Here is an 8,474-nt window from a genome sequence, read left to right as displayed (position 1 = left end):
TGTTTGATTCGGTTTATAGCTAAATTATTCATATTCAATTCGGCTTCAAAAAAGCTTAGAGATCACTGCAGAGAATGCATTGGAGAAATGCGAAGGCTTTAGCGTTTGCCGCGACGTTGGTGGCTCCTAGTCGACTGCGACACGCAAGCGCGCAGCGCTCATGCGTCCCAAGACACGTCGCTCGACTCATGGGTGCCCAACTCCTCAGTAAACCCCACCAGATTACGTGGACCCCTGGTCACGAAGGACTAGAGGGAAATGAAAGGACGCACGCTTTACCTCGAGCAGCAATCAACCGAGTGATGCCATCAAGCGTATTCCAATTCATCCCTATTCCCTCCACGTACAACGAACGATTAGAGTTCCGGCGTCCCCAGCGCCGAAAATACCCTCCTCCTCACACAAAATTGGACATCCGGGACGCTATCTCCAGGCGTCAGATCCAAACGAACACTTCCCTAATCTCCACAAACTTCACCTCATGCACTCAACACTCTACCCTGACACCTGCCCATGGTGCCAGGCCCACCCAACACTCTTCCACATTTCGTGGGGATGCGGGGCGAAACCGAACCACTGCAGACGCAGGACACGTCATTTGAGCGGTGGGAGGCGATGCTGATCAGCGATCGTATCGAGGACCTAGGAGCCCTCATGAAACAGGTCCGTCCGACAACTCAAGTCAGTGGAGCCCTGGAATGAGCACCCCACCCACAAGCCTCAAGAAAAATTCCTCCGATTTTATCAATATTAAAGTTTACGTACCTACCTACGCATTTTTACGCATACTTATACTTACTCCGTTAAGATCGACTGCCACTCTTCGATCTCCGATGGTAACACTCGGCGATGTGCACCTTTTGTTGCTGTACTCCTGTTGGTTTTAGGCGTGACGTCATCAGACGCATGGATGACGTCACACTCTTATGACGTCACATGGTCTCATCAATATTAACCCCATCGATGTAACAAATTGGTGCTCTAATCAATTATCATCACTAATTATAGTAGGTAGTCAGTGTCATTAATTGTGATAATTAGTCACTGTCGTTGATTAATCGCTAATGTTAATGACAGATGACTAATGACACTGACACGATATTGTTTAATAATTGAATTATATACTTCACCACACCACCCTTCAGACCATGACTGATAACGCCATCAGCTGGTGACGTCACATCCGGCGACACATTCTGCGCCCACTTCCGGCGCCGACATAGCCTATTAATGCTCGCATTATTAATGTTTCCACGCTCCTAGATCGTATACTCGTCAGCTGTCATCTTTCTCTCTGCAGTGGGTAATCCCGCTGTGTTACGACAGCAGGCTTGTTCATAGCGCTCGAGCGCTGCCGTGAGTGGCAAAGGAAGGTGCCTGGTATCGCTCCCAGCGCTTTTGCTCTCGGACGCAGCTGCATGGATGTAGAAGCGACAAAGGTACGTACGAACACTGGGCCCCAAACAGAACAGCTGCAGCCAGATTCAGCTCCGTTCTTTTCCCCGCTCACTGCTGCAGCGCTTTTAGACAAGCCTGCCCAGGTACGTGTTTTCAGTTTTCTATGGCGAGCGCTGTTGCTTTACTGTTTCTCCTTCTGTCGCGGACCCACCACTCCGTCATGGCGTTTTCTTGCCCGTCTAGTTGGTGTTTTGGTGCGGTTTGATGCAGTGTGGTCTGATGAAGGGGTATGCAAAAATATAATCACAGTTAACTAGTTCCTCCATACTTTACCCGTGTAGTTTTCATATTCTTTCAAACCGCCCTCCTTTCTCGGGGAGATAGGTGTTGTGACGATTCCGGTAGCATGTTCCACCTATTTTATTTTACTTATGTACCTACTGCAGGCCATGGTTAGGAGCAAGCACGAAGGGCACTTTATAATATAGTGAAGAAAGAGTGCGCAAAAACTGCATGGCAAGTTGCAACTTGGATAGGGCGCTCGGCTACTGATCCGGAGTTCCCGGGTTCGAACCCGATCGCGGCGGCTGCGTTTCTATGGAAAAAAAAAACGCTAAGGCGCCTGTGTGCTGTGCGATGTCAGTGCACGTTAAAGATCCCCAGGTGGTCGAAATTATTCCGGAGCCCTCCACTACGGCACCTCTTTCTTCCTTTATTCTTTCACTCCCTCCTTTATCCCTTCCCTTACGGCGCGGTTCAGGCGTCCAACGATATACGAGACAGATACTGCGCCATCTCCTTCCCCCAATTATTATTATTATTATTATTATTATTATTATTATTATTATTATTGCAACTTAAAAGGCAGTTACGTAATATAGTGAGCTACAAGCCGTGACACCTGTCACATGCAAAGTAAGTCAGTCTTAGTCGGTAGGGAGGGAAGGGTAGGGTATTTGGTTTAGGCAAACAGTTCCAGTTCGTTCGTGTGCGTGCGTGCGTGCGTGCGTGCGTGCGTGTGTGTGTGTGTGTGTGTGTGTGTGTGTGTGTGTGTGTGTGTGTGTGTGCGTGCGTGTGCGTGTGTGTGTGTGTGTGTGTGTGTGTGTGTGTGTGTGTGTGTGTGTGTGTGTGTGTGTGTGTGTGTGTGTGTGTGTGTGTGTGTGTGTGTGTGTGTGTGTGTGTGTGTGTGTGTGTGTGTGTGTTTGAGAGAGAGAGGGGTGGGGTACTTATAAAAATTATACACTCGTGGGTGCAAAATGCGGTGATAATGAACCGGCGCGGTAACGTGGAGTGCTTCTTGCAGACTGACGGAATAGATATAAAGACAGATCAAGTCCCAGCTTGTGATTGAGTAGTCATCATCATCATCAGCCCTACTACACCCACTGCAGGGCAAAGGCCTCTCCCATGTCTCTCCAATTAACCCTATCCTTTGCCAGCTGCATCCACCCTTTGCCTGCAAACTTCTTAATCTCATCCGCCCATCTAACCTTCTGCCGCCCCCTGCTACGCTTACTTTCTCTTGGAACCCACTCCGTTACCCTTAAAGACCAGCGGTTATCTTGCCTTCGCATTACATGCCCTGCCCAAGCCCATTTCTTTCTCTTGATTTCGACTAGCATGTCATTAACCCGTGTTTGTTCCCTCACCCACTCTGCCCGCTTCCGATCTCTTAACGTTACACCTATCATTTTTCTTTCCATGGCTCGCTGCGTTGTCCTTAACTTAAGCTGAACTCTTTTCGTTAGCCTCCACGTTTCTGCCCCATAGGTGAGTACCGGTAAGATTATGCTGTTGTAAGAAGCGCCAAAACATGAAGGCATCTAACACTACCGATAGAATAGAACTAACGGAGCTATCAAATTTAATAAATAAGCGCAAGGTAGCCGACATAAGGAAGTTTAATATGGAGAGAATCGATTGAGTAGTAAGGAGAGATTATCTAAACGGGATTTTTTTCGTCGACACTCAAGGGGTGGGATATTGTTAGCTTGCATTATTTCGCAGGATGAGTCAGGTGTTGAAAACTTGCATTACTCAAACCGGCAGCTTTCCTTTGTATTTTTTCAATCTTGTTTATATTCGAGCTGGTCTCGCGGATCCGAAATAATGGACGGCTACTCGAGTTTTGGCCTGATCAAAGAAAAGTAACTTAGAAGTTTTACGTTAGAGGATAATTAAGAAGTTTGTGCCTCAAGAAGCACTGTTTTCTGAAGGCTGATGAACAGACGTTGTCAATGTGTGAGTTCAATTAAGCCAGATCACGAGTAATTGTCCCACATAAGCATTTCACCACACAGACTTGTTTTAGGAGTGAAGACACGAGCTTATATGCATTTTTGTAGGATCCTTTTTACTACTGACGCAGACAGAAACAGTTTCATCCGCACTTAGAACAATGCCTCAATGACTGCACCAATTTACTATGCTAGCCAGGGTAGCATTAAGGTCGCCTTGATGTTGAGCACCACTTATTAAGCGAAATAATACACAAAATTCGGCGTACAATCTAATCTGGATGCCAGATAATTTTTTAGGACAATGTCATTAATATATAACAAAAACCGCAATGGTCACTTTCTTGGGCACTTACCACACCAGACGTGACAGGAAGAGAGCCGGATTGTTGTCAGCCGAGAACGACGTATTGTTTTCAGTGACGTCAATAACCACTTATCCAAGAAATAAGAGCCTGCAGGAGACCAATATATTTTAGTTTGAGTATCGGGCTGCTGTGAGGAAGAATATTAAACGTTTTGCTGAAACCTAAAACGATTGCGCCAGTTTGACCGTAACAGTCGATTACTAAATCCAACGAGTGAACTACAGCAGAGCAGCCTTACTGGAAACCGTATAGGTAATTTGTTAGGTCCAAATTGTGCTCTAAAAATTCGTGAATGCGAGTGGCGATAACATGCATGCTCCACAATTTTGTAACAGGACGAAATTAATGATATCGGGCGGCAGCCTTTTAATACCACTCGGTAACCTTGTTTAAAAATAGTCCCAATTCAGGCTGTCATCCATTCACTTTGGCCTTAAGCATATAACAGAGATGTATGAGACACAATGACATGAAACTTGGAAACATTTTTGGAATATCATGCATCAGGTCCGGAAGTCGTTTTAGTTTCAAAGTTCTGGAGCTTAGAAAACACACCTTTGTTTGAAATAAAATTCGCTTCAGAGAGGTAAGCACATGTAGCACTCAAAGCATATTGCTCTGACGTAAAGAAAACGCTGTGGAAGTAGTCGTTGGAACGGCGAGAAATTACCGTGTGATAATTGAATATTGCATCAGCAGCTAATGCTTCGGAAACAGGTTTCTTTTTTGTCGCTTATGAATCCCCAGAATTTGTTCGAGTAATCCTTTCCATGCAGCGCGGTTCAGGCGTCCGCCGATATGTGAGACAGATACTGCGTCATTTCCTTTCCCCAAAAACCAATTTCATTAATTTCATTTCGCATTCGAGTAGGCTGGTGAACGATCCGAGTTGAGTCGTGTGTGAACATAATATTGTGAACAGCATTCACATCTTCGTTTGACCCTCCACATTGTTCAAGCCGCTCCCAGTCAGCACATGGTAGACTCAGCTCGGCGATAAAAAATGTTTGTCTGCGTATTTTGACATATGCATTTGTAACTTATCTAGGGACTCATCGGTTCCATCTTGGGGGGGGGGGGGGGTGCATAAAGCGCGCACAGAATGAAACCATGTCCCCAGCACAACTTACAACACAAGCATCCAAGATCGCGAACGTCTTCTATTAAAGTGGTTTCTTTTTGATATTCGACAATAAGAGCGGCGCCACTGCCCATACACGACCTGTCCTTCCCATGCCCCTTGCAAAAGGGCAGGAAAATGCCGTCATCGCTTATATCGTTATTTAGTCATGTCCCGGTTATAACGGAAACGTGAGGGTCGTACTCGAGCAAGCATATTTCAAATTCATCCGTCTTATATACGTTTTTTCGGGCGTTAACGTTGTTTTTAGCTATTTTTTCCTGCACTGACGTTGCTTCATTGCCGCCAGTGTGCTCATTTCCTGTAACTAAGAATGTGGAAGTCGAGGCGAGTAAGTCGTTTGAGATTAAATTAGACCTGCTCTCCACTGCGCCTGTAGGCGCCTCCTGGCCCGAAGCTGCTTTTTTGTTGTTTTATTTTTTTTTACTGGCATCGTATTATTTTTGTTGACGGCCCAGATGTAAGCTTGGTTGTTTATGTATAAACTTGTAAAGGCCGTATAAACTTTATCACCCTTTTTACAATTCGGTTTGGAACTGTTTCAGTTTTTTTTTCTAATATCTCTGACTACTTGAAAAATGTCCGCTTACGAAAAGCATGCTATTTTTCAGTCTGAACGCCTTTATTAATAGTAGCTATAACTCGCCTGACTTCGTTCCCTGCTGACCATCCCATAACGGTCAATTCGCTCTATTGCCGCATTGCTGTGCACAAGCTTTTTTTTCTTTTCCTTTTTATTAATGCGCTTTCCGCTCATTCCCAGTCTCATTCTGTTCTTCTGGAAGGCCATAAACGATCAAGTTCGACCGCCTGTGACGATTTTTTAAAGGGACTATGCAAATAATTCAAAGTCGCTTGTAAATGTTTTTTATGTTTAGAAATGATGCTAATGAGCATTCACACCAAGCATGAGTCTTCGGAACTGAGCCGGCAATTTATTATAAATTTTTAAAAAAACGTGTTTTTTAAAATTCGCGGGCCGATTGGTGTGCTCGTAGTGACCGATTTTGGAACTAAAATCGTGGAAGAAAGACGTCACTGTACCATGACGTCACCAGGCCACCACATGCTGTCATTCGCTGGAGCCACGGCAGCCACGACGTCACGGGCACACTTCCGGTAGCCGCGAAAATCGTCTGCTCGTGCCGCCGCGCGACCCTCTCGGGCAAGCGCGGGCCAGGGCATTGCCTTCGCGCATATGGTTTCAATTTTCCTCTGCCGCCTCCTTCTGTCGGGAGTTCCGGAGCCACTCGCACGGCTCTTCGTGAGCACGCATAGGGCTCGATGCCCATCACGGCCGTAAGAGCGAGCAGTCGCACCTTGTGGTCCGTGTTTATTACTGCTAACTACAACAGACGACAGGCAAAGAAACCCGACGCGCGCCGCAATCCAGGACGGCGAAGAGAGACCGGAGAGATGCCGCCACGCCGCCGACGCTGCTGCTGGGGGGCTAGGAGCGATAACCGGAAGTTGCAAAGCGAACGCTATCTGATGACGTATTCAAAGGCGGGGCCCAGTCCCAAACCTGTTTTCTTTATTTTTGTCTGGTGCCCCGCGTGTACGAGTTGAGAGGGGAGAGGAGGAGCGTAAATTTTAATCGGCTATATCTTCGTTGTTATTGATGCTAGCTTAAAGATCCTCGCGTTGGGGTGACGAGTGATGAAATGCCTATCTCTCGTCTGCTTTAAGTAATCTCAGTTAATTTATTGCATAGTCCCTTTAAGTCTTCAATCCTATTCTCTAGGACTTGTGCAAAACGATTCAGGGAACCATGGAAGGATGCAACTGTGCGTTCTAGCGCTAATATGGCACTGTTACGGGCCGGTTAGCAGCATCCCACCGCTGCCACCAGTTGTGGAGGTGCTTACCCGAAGCCGGGCTTTGCCGGGTAGCGTGTCCGAGCCTTCGGGTTGAGGAAAGATGGAACTTGAAGGCTGGGAAACGGAAGCAAGCGGGTTTACTGGCACTTTGAAGAAACTTATTTACATAATTAAGCAATAGCAAACAGTCAAAAATGTAGAGTTAGCGTCGAGTGACTGGATGAGCCTTGTCGCCAGTGCCCAAAGCGTTCGTTCTCACTCAGAACGCTTGTTAAATACCCCTAAGGCTCGAAGGCTCTCAGCATCCGTCAGATCAGAATGCACGAATGGAACTTCATAGAGTCACCGCTAAAGCCCGTCTGCGCCTTCTGCAAAAGCGCTGGACAGAGTGGTGTTCTCAACTCAGTACTCCTGTCGGCAATCGCCACTTGTGGCGTGTATTTCATTCCATGGAACGCAAGCCATCCGTCAAAGACTACGCAGAGAGTATTCGCCTTGCCATTCGTCTTTCTCCAGATGATTTCGCTTCGCAAGCTGCCCTTCAGTTTTTTTTTCCTAATTATGACTGCTCACCTGCCCCTGTCCCGGTCAGTCCCAAACATGAGCCTGAGGATAAGACCACATGCCCGTTCACCATGGCTGAGCTTATAGCTGCCATTGAAGGCATCCGCCCTAACACTGCACTACCTGGTCATGACGGTGCACCTTATGCCCTGTTCCGGAATCTTGACGGTGAAGCATTGACTTCACTTCTCCGAATTTTGACCGAAATCTGTACATCCAGTGAAATGCCACCTGACTGGAAACATTCAGTGGTAGTTCCGATATCAAAGCCCGGAAAATCACCCACAACTCTTGGGGCCCTACGAGCTCACCACACTGGATGATTTAACTACCCAGCGACAAACCAATAGAGCACGGAAAGTTTCTCTTCGTCCGAACGTCGAGCCTCAACCACCTCCATGGGACTACTGTCACATTACATCAAACAAGCCTGCTCGTCGTAAGAAGTCGGAGTTCTCCTCTCCGCTGTTACCACCAGCTTTTTCTACGCAACATGATGGCTGTATTCTTTACAAAGATGTCCCCATAACCCAAACTGGGGGATCAACTGCTTTTATAAGCCCGACACACCCTCAACGCTACAGCCGCCAAACCTACTGTACTGACACTTCATCATCTCTTCCCTTGGAGCTGCAAGCGATTTTAAATGCCATAGCAGCTTTACCTGACGACCCTCCTTACAACCAGTTGCACCTATTTACTCATTCACAAGAAGCTCTGAAGCATCTAGAGAAAGTCCGTGGCACTTTTCGGGTTTCCCAGGCCATACATGCTGCTTGTCAATCTTACCCAGTGCCTATACTCATCCACTGGGTTCAAGCGCGCACAGATGTCGATAGCATCGCACCTGACATGATATCCACAAACTCCTCCTGCCTCTCTGCCACCAGATCCACTCCTGACACACTTAACATTTTCAGCCTCCCTCAGACAGCGTACACGTGCT

Source organism: Amblyomma americanum, chromosome 5 (genome assembly GCF_052857255.1).
Source record: "Amblyomma americanum isolate KBUSLIRL-KWMA chromosome 5, ASM5285725v1, whole genome shotgun sequence".
Taxonomy (NCBI): Eukaryota; Metazoa; Arthropoda; class Arachnida; order Ixodida; family Ixodidae; genus Amblyomma; species Amblyomma americanum.
This window is presented reverse-complemented; position numbering follows the sequence as displayed.